We start from the raw sequence: 18,760 nt of genomic DNA, 5'->3' as shown, positions 1-18,760 counted from the left end.
TACCAAGGCAAGATAACCAGTTCTATCATAACCCGGAGTCAAAGGCGGAGGGGCAGATTTCTGGATTACTTGTGTAAATTTACGTTTTCTAGAAAAATCTTGAACAGGGGAAGAAGAGACTTGTTCTGGTACCAGGGGGGGAAAATCCTGGGGGTGTTGAGACGGATGATAATGAGGGAGGGAAGTCTTGTTCTTAGCATCTTGAAATGAGATATGTTCCGTGCTCATGACCTTCTTTATCTCTTGTTGGTATTTGTGTTCCGGACAAGTTATTGCTCCCGTTGGATGTGGGCCTTTGCAATACACACATTTTGCAATTTGAGATGTACAATGATCGGTGGCGTGCTCCATTGAGCACTTTCCGCAGCGTGCTACCTGTGCACGACATTGGGCCTGTGTATGACCATATCGGAGGCATTTTCTGCAAAGAACAGGGGAAAAAATGAAAGGCTCAACATGCAAGTAGACTTGGAAAAGAGACACTTGTGTAGGCAACTTTTGGGCTCGAAAAGTAATTTTAATTGACCCAGTGGGGACATAACCAACACCATCATTGGAAACAATGCGACGATTGAGACGTTGTACTGCTTTAACCGGTACGGTTGAAGTAAGATAAAGCCGAATGTCGTCTTCAGAAAGGTTCTTATCCACATCTCGAATAATCCCCACACGAAAAATATTAGATGATGGGATGTATGCCTTAAGATGTAGAGATGTGAGCAGAGGGTGGCACAGAAAGTCGTTGGCTTGGCCCGCATTATTAAAAATTATTTGTAGGCGATTACGACCTTTACGGGAGATAGACTGGACGGGAATATTACGTTCATAAAAATGTCTCCCAAGGGCCATAGGATGGAGTTGCCCTAAATTTTTGTTTTCCAGAGATTCAACGTACACAATATAAGGTCCAAGGTGTGAATGGGAATACTGTTCACATTCCATAGGCGGCAGTACATTGACACCATTACAATTAGAATTTTGTGATAATAGTGAGTCTGTCAAAATTGATTGAGTTGCCAGGTTTCCAGAAGATTCGTCTTGCATCCGAACTTCTTCCTCCTGCGCAACAACTAACTTATCTCCTAACAAAAGGCTTTCACCTCCACTGGAGGCAGCCATAATAACACACGGCACTAGCACTTAAACAAGAAAAAAGAATCCTCACAACCAAATACTGAAAACACGTAGCACACGACTAAGCGTATCGTAATGTGTAAGTATTAGGTAGCGACTGGAGGCACAAAGTTCTTCAAAATATACCAGTAAATAAACTTCAAACTATTTGCTGAAGTTCAAACAACACCTCTCGCTTACTGATATCTAATTCTTTAAAAAAAATTGCAGTTATTTATCTCGCGCCGTTGTCATTTTTTCAGCGGCTGAAGTTAGCCAATCAGATCGCCTCGCGGTCGACTTCAGATGGGCTTTCCGAGGCGGAGTTGCTAAATCTGCACGTGGGTTATGACCAACGAGCTAGAATAACATAGAGGGGCTGTATACCTGACATCAGCGCTCCCTGCTTGAAGCAAGTTGATAAGGGGCAGCCATGTTATCGGTTGTCAAAACAAAGCGAATTGGTGCGAGAGCATATGTTGAGGTGACAGGGAGATCGTGCATGCCAATTTAATTCCCTAAGTTTTAAGAAGCGAAAAGGTAGATTCTCGCTTTCAAGAATGCCAGCCGTAAGCTCAGCGTATGCTTGTACTAATCGGAGTAATAAAACCAAGGATATATCGTACTTTAAGTAAGTATTACTGAATTATAGCCGAGATTCCTTTTTGTAATTTCTGTTTGTAATTAAATCCATTTTATTGTTTACTTAGCGAAAGCACGGATAGCCACGGTAATTATTTGTCGAATTTTGTTTCAGATTTCGTTTAAAGAACAAGGAATTAACGGAACAATGCGTTGTGAGGGCGAAAAGAGATAAATGGTATCCCACTCAATTCAGTTGCTTATGCTCTGTACATTTCCATCCCTATTAAATTTTCATTCACATTTACAAATAAAGGAAATGGAACGGCCACCACCAAGAAAACGTAACCACAAAAAATCACTTATTTCTTTCAAACGTACACCAAGTATGATAAATACAGCATTTTACTGCTATTTTTGAAATGTATACAGCCTTTATTGTAGATGTCTGTTGCCTTGTTTTTTAACCCTCTACTGCATACTGTTGCCATTAGGCAACAAATAACTTTTCACCTGTGTAAATGGATAAATATTATAGACAGAGGTAGTTTTACGGCACATCTTCAACTGTACAGTCAATTAAACACATATCCCAGTGATGCCTTGTTTTTTTTACATAACATAAGACAAAACAGCCCTACAACCAAAGGTACTCCTTCCACCCCGTCAACATGCTTCAGGAGTACCTCTGGCTCAACCTCAAAGACATTACCGACCTACGGTCGTGCAAGTATACTTGCGCCCTGCAATACGTACCCATGGCCAGTAGGCAGTAATGTTTGGTCTTTGAATGTTAAAAGCTTAGCGTAAGATCGTGGAAAATCGTATATATATTCCAATATGGCAATCCACATCACATACGAGTGTTAAGCTATTAGGCCCAGTTAAGAATTGGTGGTATATCTAAAGAGATAAATGGTATCCCACTCAATTCACTTGCTTATGCTCTGTACATTTCCAGCCCTATTAAATTTTCATTCACATTTACAAATAAAGGAAATGAACGGCCACCACCAAGAAAACGTAACCACAAAAAATCACTTATTTCTTTCAAACGTACACCATGTATGATAAATACAGCATTTTACTGCTATTTTTGAAATGTATACAGCCTTTATTGTAGATGTCTGTTGCCTTGGTTTTTAAAACTATGCCACACTTCATAATGGACAACTTTCAAGCTAGTAATCCCAGTATGATATGGTAATGGGAGAAACATGATATCCCCCCTATATTATAATAAATAATTACACTAAACGATTATTGTGGTAAAGTATTCATGGACCGCCTCTGTGGTGCACTGGTTAGCGTGAGCAGCTGTCACCCCTGGAAGCCCGGGTTCGATTCCCAGCTCCGCCACGAAATTTCAAAAGAGGCACGAGGGCTGTAACGGGATTCTATCAGCCTGGGGAGGTCAACTGAGTAGAAGTGTGTTCGACTCTCACCTCAGCCTTCCTCGAAGTGATTTTCCGTGGTTTCCCACTTCTCCTCCAGGCAAATGCCGGGATGGTACCTAAGTTAAGGCCACGGCCGCTTCCTTCTCCCCCCCCACAAGGCCCCTGTTCAGCATAGCAGGTGCAGCCCTCCCTCACAGTTGTATCCCCCGACCCAATGTCTCACGCTCCAGAACACTGTCCTTGAGGTGGTAGAGGTGGGATCCGTCGCTGAGTCCGTGGGAAAAACCAACCCGGGAGAGTAAACAGATTAGGAAAGGAACACAGTACTCATGAGGATGCAATAATTTTAAAAATATTAACAGAATGAGGTTGTAACCTATTATAGGTGCCTATGATTTTAAGGTTTCCTGTCATAAATATTTATGTTTTTATTCTAATTTACGCTTAACCACAACAGCCAAGCAGGGTAACGCTCTTGTTCCGATTTCGAGGCCTATTCGTATGTCACTGTGCGATGATTTCGAACTACCCTACAATCAACTGATTGTGATGTTGGCCTCGTGCCGCAATATGATGAAGTGGCGGTATTCGCTTTCATGCTTCAAGCTTTTGGCAACGGACTTTAATTCTCCCCCAGCGATTCTAAAATGCGGATTTTCTACACTTTTCGTCATTTAAAGGCCATGCCCCCTTGCTTGTGTGACAACAGGAAACATGGCGGACGTTCGTTCTATTAGGTTCACCCAGGCAGCGCTTCCGCCTCTCTGTTATTCTAGCTCGTTGGTTATGACTAACTTCAGAGCGCCAACAAGGACCTCCCTGCTGAGAGGCTCAGTCCATTGTAAGCACGCTACGGTGGCATTGACTGAAACCCACGGTGTGTTAGTGTTTGATGCTCATTTTTCGGCATGGCTCTCAAACCCGACCACCAAGCCACGTGCAGATTTAGCTACATCGCCTCGTAAAGCCCATTTGTATTTGCCCGCGGAGCTGTCTGATTGGCTAACTTCAGCTGCTGATCAAAAGATAACGGCACAGTTGAATCATGGCTAAGAAGTGATATGGATTCAGATTTTTTACCCGGAAGTGGTTTGTCTATCACAGAGACGGGATGGATTCGATAAGAGTATTCATACTACTGAAAGAAGAATTTGAAATTTATGAAAAAGTTACGGATGATAACTTAAATGAAATGCTAGGTGTCGGGCTATTCTCTAATGTAATAGGCAACTTGAATGTTTTTGGTTGGACAGGCCTGGAAGTGGTGATCCTGACGCAGAATTATTTAATGTGGAGGAATGATACAGAAAGGAACGTTATTGTAACGGGCGATCTCAATTTACCCAATGTTAACTGGGAAGGTAATATGAATGGCAGAAAGCATGACCAATAAATGGTAAGTTAATCTGGGGAGGACATATGATTCAGAAAGTTACCAACTACATAGAATATTTTAAACGTGGTCTGATAAAATCAGATGAGCTCTATAGAGAAACTGAAGTGATGGATGGTATAAGTGATCACGAAGCAATTTTTATCGCACCGGTAGTTAAAAAATAAATGCGATAGAAAGTACGGTATTAAGTAGGACTATTGGGCAGTGCTATATGGTCAAGGAAGGGTTGAGGGGTTTTTTAAAAGGTTATGGTAGGTGGAAAATGGTAAGTGAAAGTGTAAACGGCCAATGGGACGGGTTTAAAAGCAATTGTTGAGGAATGTGAAAACAGATATGTACCCTTAAGTGGTTCGGAATGGTTGTGAAAGTGAGAGAGAGAGAGAGAGAGAAAGAGAAAATAGGAACTCGCTAATAAATTAAATTTAGCGAAGAGGTCCAAGTCAGTATTATTGGGCCTTTTTAAGTTTTCTCTCATAATAGTGAAACTTCTCAGTAACGCTTAAGCCTGTGGGGAAAGTCGGTTATTAAGAATTGTACCCTATTCAGAAAATGTTTTTACCACAGCGACACAATGTTTTCGTCAATTTTCTACAGACCTTTCGAAAAGGGATGCCATGCCTAATCCTCAAGTTATCAAGCCAGCTCGCGCATGCTTTACGCTCACGATATCCTAATTATTTTAGCTTTTTTTTTTTTTTTTTCACATATAAGAGGTCCACTCAGGCATGTTAGGAACACGGCAAACCCATTCAAATGTTAATTTGTCAACTTTTCAAGCCCGGTATATTGGGAAATGAATGTTTACTAGGAAGATTTTCATTTCCAGTCCACAATTTAAAGAGGTCACCTTTGTTTCTTAAAATTTCACTGATCTGTGTATTAACGGCAGAAAACCACTTTTTCTCGTAGACCTGGATGATTTCAACTTTTTTCCTTTAAAGTCAGTCGTTTGCATTTCTGCGACATGACACACACTTCTCAAGATAATCACGAAGAATAATCCCCCTGTGGTTGGGGGCGGTAGAATAACACCCACGGTATCCCCTGCCTGGGGGGCCCTTAGCTGAGTCCTGGCATTGCTTCCACTTGTGCCAGGCTCCTCACTTTCATCTATCCTATCCGACCTCTCTTGGTCAACTCGTTCATTTCCGACCCCGACGCTATTAGGTTTGCATTTTCATGCCCTTCGTGGCCCTTATCTTCCTTTGGCCGATACCTTCATTTTTCAAAGTGTCGGACCCCTTCCATTTTTTTCTCTCTGATTAGTATTATATAGAGGATGGTTGCACAATTCTACTTCTTAAAACAATAATCACCATCACCACCACCACGAAGAATAACATCTATTGTCTGAACTTTTAAAAATTAATACTTTCAGTAGAAATATAAAACAAGGCGCACTAATTCAAAATACTGCTAATTATTGTGCCAAATTCCAGGAATTAAGACAGCCTTCTTTCAGGCTGTCCGTTAAGTAAGACGTTTTGACTCAGTTCGTCGGACATTAATGCTTTACTTCTCGCAGCCCAGCGCTCGCTACATTTAGCCGCGCGCGGAGCGACTCTCGTTTGTTTGTCGTTTCTTTACACAACCACAAAACTGGTGGTCAGTTCTGCCAACGTCTGTACTTAGGAACTAATGTGGACTTAGGAACGAGAACGTGTTGATGATTATTGTTACACGATTGGTCTATTGTTACATCCAGGTACAAGACCATTGGCCTGGACGGTTAGAAGCCGCGAAGCGGCCTTAGGCCAGGTACAAGACCATTAGCCTGGACGGTTAGAAGCCGCGAAGCGGCCTTAGGCATCTACTTTCGATACCTGGTGGTGGTGATTATTCTTACACGATTGGTCTGGACTTGTTCTTGCCGTGCGGATGGTTAGGATACGATCTGGGCGGTTACGATAGGATCTGGGCAAGATTCCTGCCGTGCGGACGGCTACGATAGGATCTGCACAAGACCATTGGCCTGGACGGTTAGAAGCCGCGAAGCGGCCTTAGGCATCTAGTTTCGATACCTGGTGGTGGTGATTATTCTTACACGATTGGTCTGGACTTGTTCTTGCCGTGCGGACGGTTAGGATAAGACGGTTAGAAGCCGCGAAGCGGCTCTAGGTATCTAGTTTCGTGTGGAACATAGTTTCCTTTACATAGTGTTTGTGCTTTAATTCAGCCGGGGTTGGTAACGCAATGTATTTATCAGCATTGATGGCAATGACGTCACATTCTGTTCACGTTGACCAATAAGAATGCGAGTAGCTACTTTAGACATGGCCGATAGCGGGTGCTGCTCTTCATTAGGTTATAAAAGTAAATAAACTTCTTGGGGCGGGATCGTGGGTTTACAGACACCGCAATGAACACATCGCTCCTCTAAAAGGAATTACAAGTAAGATTTGCATTATTTTAACTCCCTTATAATGTTATAAACGCTGGGCTGCGAGAAGTAAAGCTTTACCAGGTTTTCTGATCTCTAGAGCCCGGTTCACGTCATTTTGTATTGCAGACTTTGCTGGAGGTTTTGCCAAAACAGTTCCGCACAGGTTTTCCACGAATCGTGCTTCGCTTAACACTCGACAATGAACACGTGCTGTGTAGCAACCATTTTGTGTAGCATTCAGCTAGTCGCTAAACACGTCTGATGGTAGTAGTACCAGACCTGTAGCTCAGATCCTTGCCAGCAGAACAAAGATGGCCTAGGCCACCATAGCTCAATTGGTAGAGCAACCGACGCAAAATCGGGAGGTTGTGGGTTCGGATCCCACTGGTGTCTGGTTGGCCATTTTTGTTCTGTACTTAACATCTCTTCAACACGTACTAAATGTACGTAACACGACCTAATAGGTTGAAAGTCGGTTTCGATTACGTCTGCTACTCTTCCTCTTTCACTCACTCACTCACTCACACGTAATGGCATAGCGACGTACTCGGTAGATGCGCACGCGCAGATACTGTATGTGAGAGCAACCTATTGGTGCGTCGAAATCACGGTTTCCAGCATTTCCTGTGATGGGCAGTTCTTCTGTTCATTAACAAGGGGCAATTCCGCTTTATTCTTATACGTATTTTCCGAGCCAGTTTTATTTTGCCCAGTCTGTATCACATCGCATACCAACCAGATAAGCGCACTGGAATGAACCCAACATATGGATCAACACAGAGACTCGTTTGGTCGGACGATATCGATATTACTAAGAAAAATACCCGTATTGACAGTATACACGCACGAGTTGTTCATAAAGATTTTTTTTTCCCCTGAAATGGCGGTGTTCTAGTGGCTTGGAAAAGGTCCCAGTATTGTTGAGTGCTCTGAATTATGAGAAGCGTACAAAGAACGGTCAGTGTGTAAAATAAGGTTTCCAAATGGCGGCTCGCGAAGCCATATTTTCCGGCCCGCGAGGGCTTGAACACATATTTTGAGACATGCGAGATAAAATTTACCAAAAAAAAATCATAGCTCGTTCAAAAATGTATTTTTATACCCTGTGTACACCCAAGTCAGAACTAATTCATTCTTCAATATGATTTCCTTTAAGTATTAACTTGGTCTGAATAGATTATTTTTTACTTTAAAAAATGTAAAATCCAAACGTCGCCGCCAAAATGAGGTCTCACAAATGCAAATGCTGGGTCTTTACCGTTATAAAAATGGTTGTGGAATTCATACCAAATCTTTAACTCCATGCGAACCTCACTTGCGGACATTTTATGCAACATAGCAAGACATACGAGAAATACTAATTGCCATTGGAGTAAGAAGTGGTTTCAATTCTTTGTTTTCTATTACTGGTTGGTGCAGAGTGCTGCACAGTCGAAGAGATTTCAGGGAAGTACTCCTGGAAGTACATTGCTGGGATTCTAGGCTCTTACAACTGTATATCATTGTTCCCTTCACACTACTCCCACTAAATTTTCCTTCTTTAAGTTTTTACTACATTATTAATTTCAGTTTGCTTTAGGTATTTCGCCCCCCCCCCTTTTTTTTTGTTATTTGTCAAATAATTCGAATGAACTGACATTGTCTGGTGCTCTCCTTCCAAATGTAAATTGCCCTGGGTATAATAGTGTCCCTTTTAAATTTCACTCGTTTATGCAATTGTAAAATAGTGTTTTAAGCAATTAAGATTATTACACTTTCATTCAATATTGAACTATTCATGTTACTTCACACTGGTACTTACTTCTATTTGCGGAATTTCATAAAAATTAGCCTATTTTTAAAGTGTGGTCCGCGATCATGCCTAAGTTTTCCAATGTGACCCTCGACCCCTCATTAATTGGAAACCCCGAAACATCACTTGCTCTCCATATTGCTGCTTTCGCTAAACACTCGGGGATTAGCATTTGCACGTTCTCTCTAAATACATGGCCGGCGATTGCTGGGAGCAAAACTTACCATATTCACCAGTAAATGATACCTTGTGCGGATACCGATCTGTCCATCTACACGATTTCGTGTAATTATGTAATGTGCCGTATGATGTCTAAGTATGAGTTGCCATAGCCATGGAAAATGAACAGTATCATTCTGCCTGTTTCTGATAGTTTATGTAGACAAAATATGTTCCTATAGCCAAACAAATGCTATTCAGCACAGTAGCATACCTGCCAACCCTTCCGATTTACCCGGAAACTTTCCGGTTTTTAACTCGTCTTCCGATTTTCCGATTTATTTTTACTTCTTCCGATTTTTGACTAATATAACCTCTAGTACCGCCAATACTCTTCCCCTTCGATAAAGGATAAATTCTTACGTACTTGTGTAATTTACTAAACCGTATTTTCAAGCGTATTTATTTGTTGCTTTATTTCGTGAGTGTTTCGTCCGTCGCCTTCGTATATCGTGTTTCCCGCTCACCACAACAGCGTGTGCGCTTTATGCAGCTGGGGATTCGGGGCGGCAATCGTCCTGCAAGCAAGAGGCTATCGCGCGCTAGCGACTCAGTTAATCGGGACGAAAGAACGAGTTTATTGTGCTGTTCGCGCGCTGTTGACAGCGTTTCTGTGCGCAGTTTCGTCGGAATGGTAGGCCACGTGTTTTTTCCCCCCTCTGTCAAAGTCGTTTGTTAATAATGTATGGGACATATTGAATTATTTTGCATGTGGTAGTTTCGCGTATTTAAGTGCATAATTTTAATGAATTGAATGTTTTTAAGGGGGTTCTTGTCGATGACAGTTTCTGGCATTTTCTTTTCTCGTTATGGCCAAAAAATATAACAAACGTTATCTCCAAGTGTTCAGAGATACCTATAAATTTCCGTTCATTTTACCGTTTAAGGGAAACTACCGTATTTTTCGCGTAATTAACGCCTTTACATAATTTACGCATCCCAATCATTTTGGGTCCAAAGTGGAGAAAAAGAAATGTTCCACGTATTTGACGCACCCACAACTTCGAACATCCATCACTCAGCTCCGGATGCGTTTCGAATAAAGATGCCAACTACTCAAGTAGCAGGCTTCCTATCGCGAAACAGGCATTCCACACACAGGGCAACGTGTTGTAGCCGTCAGGAAATCCCACTGCACTAGTTTTACGAGTGTTTCGGGTACGGGACATTCTGTGATCTCAAAATTGTTTCAGTCCACAGTATTCCAGTAATACTGCATCATACAAACTCTCGGTGATCATTTACGTCGAAACATACGGAAATAGAGCAGCGGGCAGCAAGTATTCAGTGTCCAAATGAAACGTGCGCTACCGCGGTAACAGAAGTGCACTTCACGTGGCCAACAAGTCTCCCAAAGCATTTCGCGGACCAAAAAGCGGCAAGTTTCTGCAAGTAGAGGATTATCTGCTTAAATATATGATTTTGTTGCGCAATGTTGGATAAGCCGTTTCTCACGAAATGCTGTGTTTTAAAGAATGAGAAATAGCCGCGGCACATGGAATCAGTATCTCAGATTTGAAGGTTAGCCGAGGCTTCATTAATTTTCTGAAGAGAAATAAACTTTCTCTTCGACGAAGAACAACATTATGCCAAAAAATGACGAATGATTTCAACCATTGCCATCGCTTTGTGATTAAGAAGCGTGAAATGAAGGAATATTTGATCTCCCTTTATAGGAAGCGCACGTCAGACGCCAATCAGTTTCCGTACGCCACAAAGTCAAACAATCGATAAGAAAGGAACATATGGTGTTATCGTACGCGCTATCGGAAGCCCAAAACAATGATGTACTGCAATGCTTGCTGATGGCAGAAAGCTTACACCTTACATTGTTCTAAAACGAAAAACAATGCCTAAAGCAAAATTTCCGCGAGTGATTCACGTTCGTATTCAACAGAAAGGGTGGATGGACACGTCACTCGTACAAGATTGGATACGAACGGTTTGGGGTAATGTAGCAGGGTCCCTCCTTCGTGTTGGATAGTTTTCTTTCTTTTTTTTTTTCAGTATGCCATTCAGGTCGTATTTTCAGCTCGTAATGAGAAGAATATTTTCTAGTGTCGGTACTTCAAACCCACGTGTCTAACTTACCTAATGTACCCTATTTGACTTTTCAGAAAAAATCTCACGCCGGAATTTTACGCTGTATGACGATAATTGCAAATGAGTTGAACCAATTGTTATTATATTATATTTGATGTATCTTTTAAATGTAAATGAATTATAAATAATTTGTAAAGATCGGAATTCCTTGAATAATTTACGCATCCACAGTTTTCGCCTGTATTTTTCGTCAAAAAAAGTGCGTTAATTACGCGAGAAAATATGGTATTATGGATTTTGTTGTGTGTGCCGGTGTGACATAAATATTATTATTCGTATGTGTCATAAATGAGAGTGATTAGGTACATTTTCTTGTAACCATTTTTTATGTTTTCATAGTTTAAGATTTTAAATTTAATGATCAATTCGCGTTGTAACTGTAGATATGTATGCTTTTTATCCTGACCTATTTTTCACGTTGACTGGTGAAATATACGTGATGAAATCCAAGAATTAAAAAATCTTCCTATTTTTGGGTTCTAAAAGTTGGCAGGTATGCAGTAGCATTGGCTTTTGTGTACCTCCGACCCGAAAGGCGGCATATAGCTGTCGACGTCTGAAGTTGTAGCCTTCGCCAACTCATACGTCCTCAACACAACTTACATTCGTGTAATTATTCTGTGTCCGAAGTGTATTACTTTGATTCAGTTTAACAATTCTGACAACCTTCTCGTTGATTATTCTTAACGTAAAGTGAATTTGCATCAATAGACCTTGTTGGTATTGTATAACTTCCCCATACAGAATTTACCAATAGTCAACGATCCTTCCTTCTTGAAAATATGGCTTCAGCGGTTATGCAAAAAGGGAGTTAATATTGTTACATGGAATCCAAATATATCCTGATCTAAATTTAATCTCAGTTGAAGAGTGTTACCCATTTACAGGTCCTATCAAAAGTTTAAGGACGCTTGCTTATTTCATGAACGTGATTAAACTTAAATTTTTGAGGTCAGGCATACGATTTTTACAGGGAACTAGTGCATATTTAGAGGAACATTTGCTGAAATTTTCATTTGCATTTTTGTTTATAATTGGAAAGAAGACAGCTGTTTGTTTAATACTTTGGATCTGGGCAGTACATTATGGGGATTACATTAATAATTTGTTTTATGGAGAAGCACAGATACCTATAGAATATAATTGTATTAGAGCAACATAATATGTTTCCATTAAAAAAAATTCCCCCGTTTTATAGCTCACAATAGAATCACAGAAAGTGGTCATAAAACAAACATTCCTTCACCTTGGCTGGACAGGATACCCCTCAGGCTACAGAGATCGTTCGTGTGTTAACGTTGTAGTGTAAATAGGCGTCAGTGTCTAAGTTACTGTTAAGCTACTACGGAATAGGAGTGATCATTTCAGACATTCTGACAAAAGGGCCTCTAAGGCGGCTAGGACTATCCAATCAGCCGGTAGTCCCTAAAACGTCAGTGTTGAAGAATTCTGCCTTTTAGACTGCGTTGGTAAAATCGGCACACTACTTTGCCGAAATTTCTGAAGTACGTTTACAGTTTTTAGCATGCCTCTCATCTATGGGAGTGAAAGTTCCACTTTCATTTGACAAGCCATAAATGACTTGGAAATAACTCGGCTAAGAAATGGAATTCTGTGGGATGCCTTCAATATCAATAGGGCTAATGAAAGAAAGTTGGTTTGGCTGAGTCAACGAAGAGGTTGCGTGTTAAGAATGAACGATATTCGAATAAGGCGAAATAAGGAGGAAGATGTACGAGATTAGAAGGTGTTCTTATCAGGTGTTAACACTGTGTTTCATTAGAAAAATCATCGCACGGAAAATATATCCTGTTATGCACATACGTAAACTAATTCTGTTGGTGGATTTGAAGGTTTCAGAAATTAGAACTACATTATTGTCTCGATTCGACGGATACGTCGTGCGGAGAAGTACCTGTATTGTATATGGAAATGAAGTAAGTTTTGATGCATTGATAGCAGTGAGGGTCAACCGCAAAGAGAATGTTAGTTATGGACGATTCGTGGGTCCCTAGCGCGAAGAAAATGTTAGGCTCCGTGTTACACTTCGTAATGTATTATTATTATAATCCTACACATCTGGGAAAGGAACCTCCCTGTCACGCATGAATAAACCTGAAGTGGCATAACCATCTAACCAATGTGTGGACAAAAAAAAAAAATCTATCTACTTGTATATCCTCGAAGGCCAAGCTAGACACTTCTGCACCGACATTCGTTCGGAGGCCGCCTGTGCAGCGGGCGTGCCTTGCCATGAACATAAAAGGCCTTGTTGAGATTCAAGAAAAATATATTGAGAAAATCGTGGGTCTCATGAAAAACAATGCTGAATACAGAAGACTGCAAATCACGAACTGTATTTCCACGTGGAAAAGATAACCTATACGATGCGAAAGAGGATTGCTTTCTTTGGTCACGTGACAAGTAGGAGCCCTGCAAGGTCAAATAAGCGGATCTTCTCCTTCTAGAATAAAGAGAAGACAAAAGAGGCCTGGTTCAGTGGGGTAGAAAAATATCTACGAGAGGTGGTTATCATAAATGATATCCAGAAGAGCAACCCACTTAAAAAGAAACTTCAAAACCACAAGAGTTCCCAAGAAAAGCTGAAGCTGAAAACGAGGAAGCCGTGGATCGAAGCAACGAAAGCGGGAGCACTGAGCAAATGTTAAAACCCGCGGAAGGAGACATTTGAAACAAGATGAATAATAATAAATATACCGATTTGGAAGTTTCAAATCATTCTCTTGGTGGCTGTAAGGATGATTTTCAAAACAGAAAGAATGCAGGAGTGCATTTCTTCCTACCCACAAGATTTTCCATAACAAAACTAACATTATAAGGTTTCTTTTCCACTTTTTGATGTGGCAGAATCGTGTACCGGTATTGGAATACTACGGTTGGTACTCAATATTAAACCGAGGACCTCACGATTCATTGTTACGACGTTCCGTCTGTGAAAGTAGTTGAAGATTTTCAAATCGTTTATGTTCGTTTATGTATCATATTTTAAATACTTGAAATAGAAATTGAGAATTGCCAGTATACTTCCTAAGAGGCGGTAGTGGCGATTTTTGTTTTAAGAAGTAAAACTAGGTAATCATCCTCTACTTGTATGTTTAGTCCGTCAGCGAAGCCGCTGGTGAGATCCTCAACAGCTCTGCCATCAGCTGTCATAGATGGCCTAGGCATCACTGAAGAAGCGTACTAGGGAAATGAGGAGTGAGGTAGTTTCCCGTTGCTTACCTCACCGAGCCAGAGTTGCTATTACATATCAGTCTGCCAAGCCCACTGAAATGCATACACCAACCGACCCTATGAGCAACATTTTCACACCATTCATAGCAGGGACTGGCTGCATAAGGTTTGGCATTACTAGCATCGCTCGTACCTCAGTCACTTTCATATTGTCAAAGCCAAGGATAAGACAGAGACAGATCCATGAAAGTAACAAAATTGCTCTAGCCTATACCAGAAGACATAGTGCACTGTAAACACTAGGTCCTGCCAGCAAAGGCATATCCTCTACGTACTAGAATTCTATTATTTTGTATTATGCCGGTATCTACTTTGGCGCTCGCAACTTTTGCGCTTAAGCGTAATCAACAGTGCGTTGGTCAGAAACTCGTAACTGTCGACGTATATGCAGTAAACCATATTAATGTTAAAATCCATAAAAAGCTAGAAACTCCTACAGCTTACCAACGAAATAAAACTGTTTAATAGCCGTTTTTAACTGAAGTTTGAAAAGCGTAATCGACAGAACTTCTGAGTTCTTTCTTCGGAGCATTTCCATAAAATAATTGAATACGGTATTAGTTGTGTATCTAATACTTCAATCGGTCGATTTGAGCACTGAAAATTTGTTTGGTTGCTCTGTTTTAAGAGTACACTACACGGTTTCGACCGTACGTCGAAAAAACCGTACGGCCAGTTTTTTTATTTTATTTAGATTTTGATTCAGTAATATACAATACAACTTTCATCGAAGGAGCAATTTTGCACATGTACTAAAAATAAATAAAAGTACTGTGTGATAACACGATTAAAAATCGTTCAGTATTTGACTACACACTAAGAAACTAATGCACTAAAGAGATTGCCAGACTGACGAATGTGCGCGGCAGACGGATGAGTCATACCTCAGTGTCCATGACCTTAGGGGAAAAAAAAAACACCGGGCGAGTTGGCCGTGCGGTTAGGGGTGAGCAGCTGTGAGCTTGCATCCGGGAGATAGTGGGTTCGAACCCCACTGTCGGCAGCCCTGAAGATGATTTTCCGTTGTTTCCCATTTCCACACCAGGCAAATGCTGGGGCTGTAGCTTAATTAAGGCTAAGACCACTTCCTTCCCATTCCTAGGCCTTTTCTATCCCATCGTCCCAATAAGACCTCTCTGTGTTGGTGCGACGTAAAGCAACTTGTAAATATATAATATATATACACCCCTGCTACCCTTCCTCGCAGCACATGACAAGTCCCCATTACTTGTCGTGGCGCTATACAAATCGGTTAGCCGCTACGAACGATTCTTTTGCGTATTTCCGCTAATAATTTTGTTGATAATTAAAGAAAAGAAAATAAATTATTAGTTGATAAGATAACAGGGCTTGTACAAACGGCTTTTTTTTAAATAATTCCTCGTTTCAGCCGGCTAAAATGTAATGTTTTCTCCACAAAGTGGATCTTTATAAATGATACTGAATTTATAAAGATCGGAATGCGACAAGAAATGCCTGGCGTGAAGTTTACTTAGAATTGAAACCACATTTTGATGTAATTGAAGACAAAGAAAAATGCGTTTGGTAAGTGTATTTTCAGTTATACAATATTATTACATATACAGATTCACAAAAATATACTATGATACAATTTCACAATTACATGTTTAGCCAAAATATACTAGTATGAGGAAATCATCCTATTATTACAATGACTCTCTTGTATGACTAGCATCCAGACATGCACTGAGCTACACACGGCAAAAAAAACCGTTGCAGTGTGAAAGCAACATCTCCGCGGCAAAGAGCCGCACGGTTTTTTTTTTTTTTTTTTGCCGTACGGTCGAAACCGTGTAGTGTGAAAGGAGCCAAACAACCGTACGGCGACATTCCTTTAGTGGCGTGAAGAAGAGCATTAGACCTTTCACATTACACGGCACGGCCGTGCCGTTGCCGTGGCGTGTTTCAGCCGTGTCTTGCCACTGGAATGGACGGCTGCCGTTGATTCAGTGGCGCACACAGCTAAATGCGTGCTTTCACACTGCACGGTTTTTTAATCGTACGGCAGCTCTCGAGCAGCTGTAGAGGAGATAACGCGAGGGTATCTAGACACAACTTATATACGCATTCGTGTCGTAGTGTTTTATTGTTTGCCGGGCTTAGTGGCTCAGACGGTTGAGGCGCTGGCCTTCTGACCCGAACTTGGCAGGTTCGATCCTGGCTCAGTCCGGTGGTGTTTGAAGGTGCTCAAATACGGCAGCCTCGTGTCGGTAGATTTACTGGCACGTAAAAGAACTCCTGCGGGACTAAATTCCAGCACCTCGGCGTCTTCGAAAACCGTAAAAGTAGTTAGTGGGACGTAAAGCCAATAACATTGTTTTATAGTTTTACTTTGTTGTTAAAATGTTCAGTGCATTGCTTTGTAGGATTTATCGTTGGTTTTGTGAAATGGCTGACGTAGATTCTGAAATTCTTATTACTCTGGTCCATACTAGGACATAACTCTAGACATTTATACAGTAGTGCGATTGGGTATTGGACGTGTGTGTTCGGGGAGGGGGGCCAAATGTACAAACAGCAAAACGTACCCGGGTTTGTGGTGTATAGCGTGGGGGGTGGGAGTAGGTATATACACCAAAACTTTTAAAAAAAGCTCAAAGTGGTAGGCTAATTTCGACAGAGAGGTAAAGGTTGTCAGACTACCAACTTAAGTGCAGTAATAGTTTTTTTTTAAATATTGATTCAGTACCATACAATAAAACTTTAATCAGAGGAACAATTTTACACATGCACTAAAATTAAACAGAAGTACGGCGTGATAATATAATTCAAATTCGTTTAGTATTTGACTACACATTACGAAACTAACACACTAAAGAGATTGCCAGATAGGCGAATGCGCGCGGCAAGGGAGTGAATCATACCTCGGTGTTCATGACCTTGGCAATAAAATATACCCCTGCCACTCTTCCTCACAGGACATGCAAAGTCTCCACTAATTGGTATGGCGCTATACAAATCGGTTAGCCGCGACAAACTACATTTTGTGCGTATTCCCCTGATAATTGTATTGATAATTAAAGAAAATAAAAGAAAGATTTATCTGATAAGACAACAGGGCTTGTACAAATTGCTTTTTAAATAATTAAAATAAGTCCTAGTTTCAGCCACCTAAAATGGAATAATAATGTAATGTTTTCTCCACAAAATGGGACGGGGCGACCGCACCCCCTCGCCCCCCTAATCGACGCTACTGCATTTATAAAGATCGGAATGCGACCAAGAAAGGCCTGGCGTGAAGTTTACTTAGAAATGAAACCAGATTTTGATCTAATTTAAGACAAAGAAAAAAATGTGTTTGGTAACTAAGTGTTTTTTCAGTATATTTTATATATATATATATATTACATAATACAGATTCACAAATATACACTTATGATACAGTTTCACAGTTTAATGTTCAGTCACGAACTACTAATATTAAGAAATCATTCTATTATTAAAATGACTCTCTTGTATGACTAGCATCAAGACATGCAGTGAGCTTCCCACGGCAAAAAAACCGTACGGCAAAAAAAAACGTTGTAGTGTGAAAGCAACATCTCCACGGCAAAGAGCCGTACGGTTTTTTTGCCGTACGGTCGAAACCGTGTAGTGTGAAAGGAGCCTAAGAGAATAGCGGGCCACCCGCAGCTGCCGGGAACATCGAGTTGTTTCAATTGAAGGACTAGACATGGAATTGAGGCGTATGAGAAGATAATGGTAGATGTAGGGAAAATTTGGAAGCTAATAGGAAACGTTTATTAGACTCGCATACTGGAACATGGATACTAATTCATTCTACGAGCATAAAGTCTGCTCGATGCTAAACGTGGGAGAGATGAAGTCTAAATCAATAATAGACCATAATTGACTTTGAATTTAGGAAATGACAGATTCATTTCTGGTGAGTGTGTGTTTACAATGAACATCCATAACTTTTTTCTTTTAACTTTCAGTGTCCTGTCTGTCATCCTTGGCTTTGGCGGCAGAAAAAGGGAAAGTTGCTAGGAATACTATTCCGACCCGGTTGCAAATGGTATGAAAGTGTCGCTGATAAGGTCGATCTGTTGCGCATGTCAGTGAACTTGGTAGATTTGGTATTTCTTCCTTCCGGCTCGGTGAGGAAAACAACGGGAAACTACCTCACTCCCAAATTTCCTAGTACGTCGCATTAGAAATGCCTTGACTTGTCTATAGTGGGTAGGGAATTCGATTCCGGCCCTTATTTCTAATCCCGGGATTTCGGGATTACACTTGGTCAGTCTCGGGATCCCGGGATTGAAATGTTACAAATAAAAAACAAGATATTCTCACAGAAATCAGCTGTTTAATCAGAAAATAGAAATTTAGACAAAAACATAATTTACGGTATACACCTAGCTAATCTAATCACTCTAACTAATCAGACTTAGAGTCAGACTAACCAGATTTAAAATCACTCAGTCTCTTTGTTAAAAGTATTCTTTTCCAAGAATCTGTGAGATCTCTTTAAACTTACATAAGTTAAAAAACCCTTA

The 18,760-nt window shown here is 40.7% G+C and overlaps 1 protein-coding gene and 1 non-coding gene across 9 annotated transcripts in view; both read left to right on the top strand.

The window, feature by feature from the left end:
- Positions 1-18,760, top strand: part of LOC136857296 (protein bric-a-brac 2) — a 142,327-nt gene that overhangs the window by 66,992 nt on the left and 56,575 nt on the right. The gene's annotated exons all lie outside the window — the stretch shown is intronic.
- Positions 7,191-7,264, top strand: TRNAL-CAA (transfer RNA leucine (anticodon CAA)). Its single transcript has one exon. It is a non-coding gene; the product is annotated as a tRNA-Leu (tRNA).

The sequence above is a fragment of the Anabrus simplex genome, chromosome 1, assembly GCF_040414725.1.
Source record: "Anabrus simplex isolate iqAnaSimp1 chromosome 1, ASM4041472v1, whole genome shotgun sequence".
Taxonomy (NCBI): domain Eukaryota; kingdom Metazoa; phylum Arthropoda; class Insecta; order Orthoptera; family Tettigoniidae; genus Anabrus; species Anabrus simplex.
Note: the sequence above shows the minus strand (reverse complement) of the source record. Positions and strands in the feature narration are given on the sequence as shown.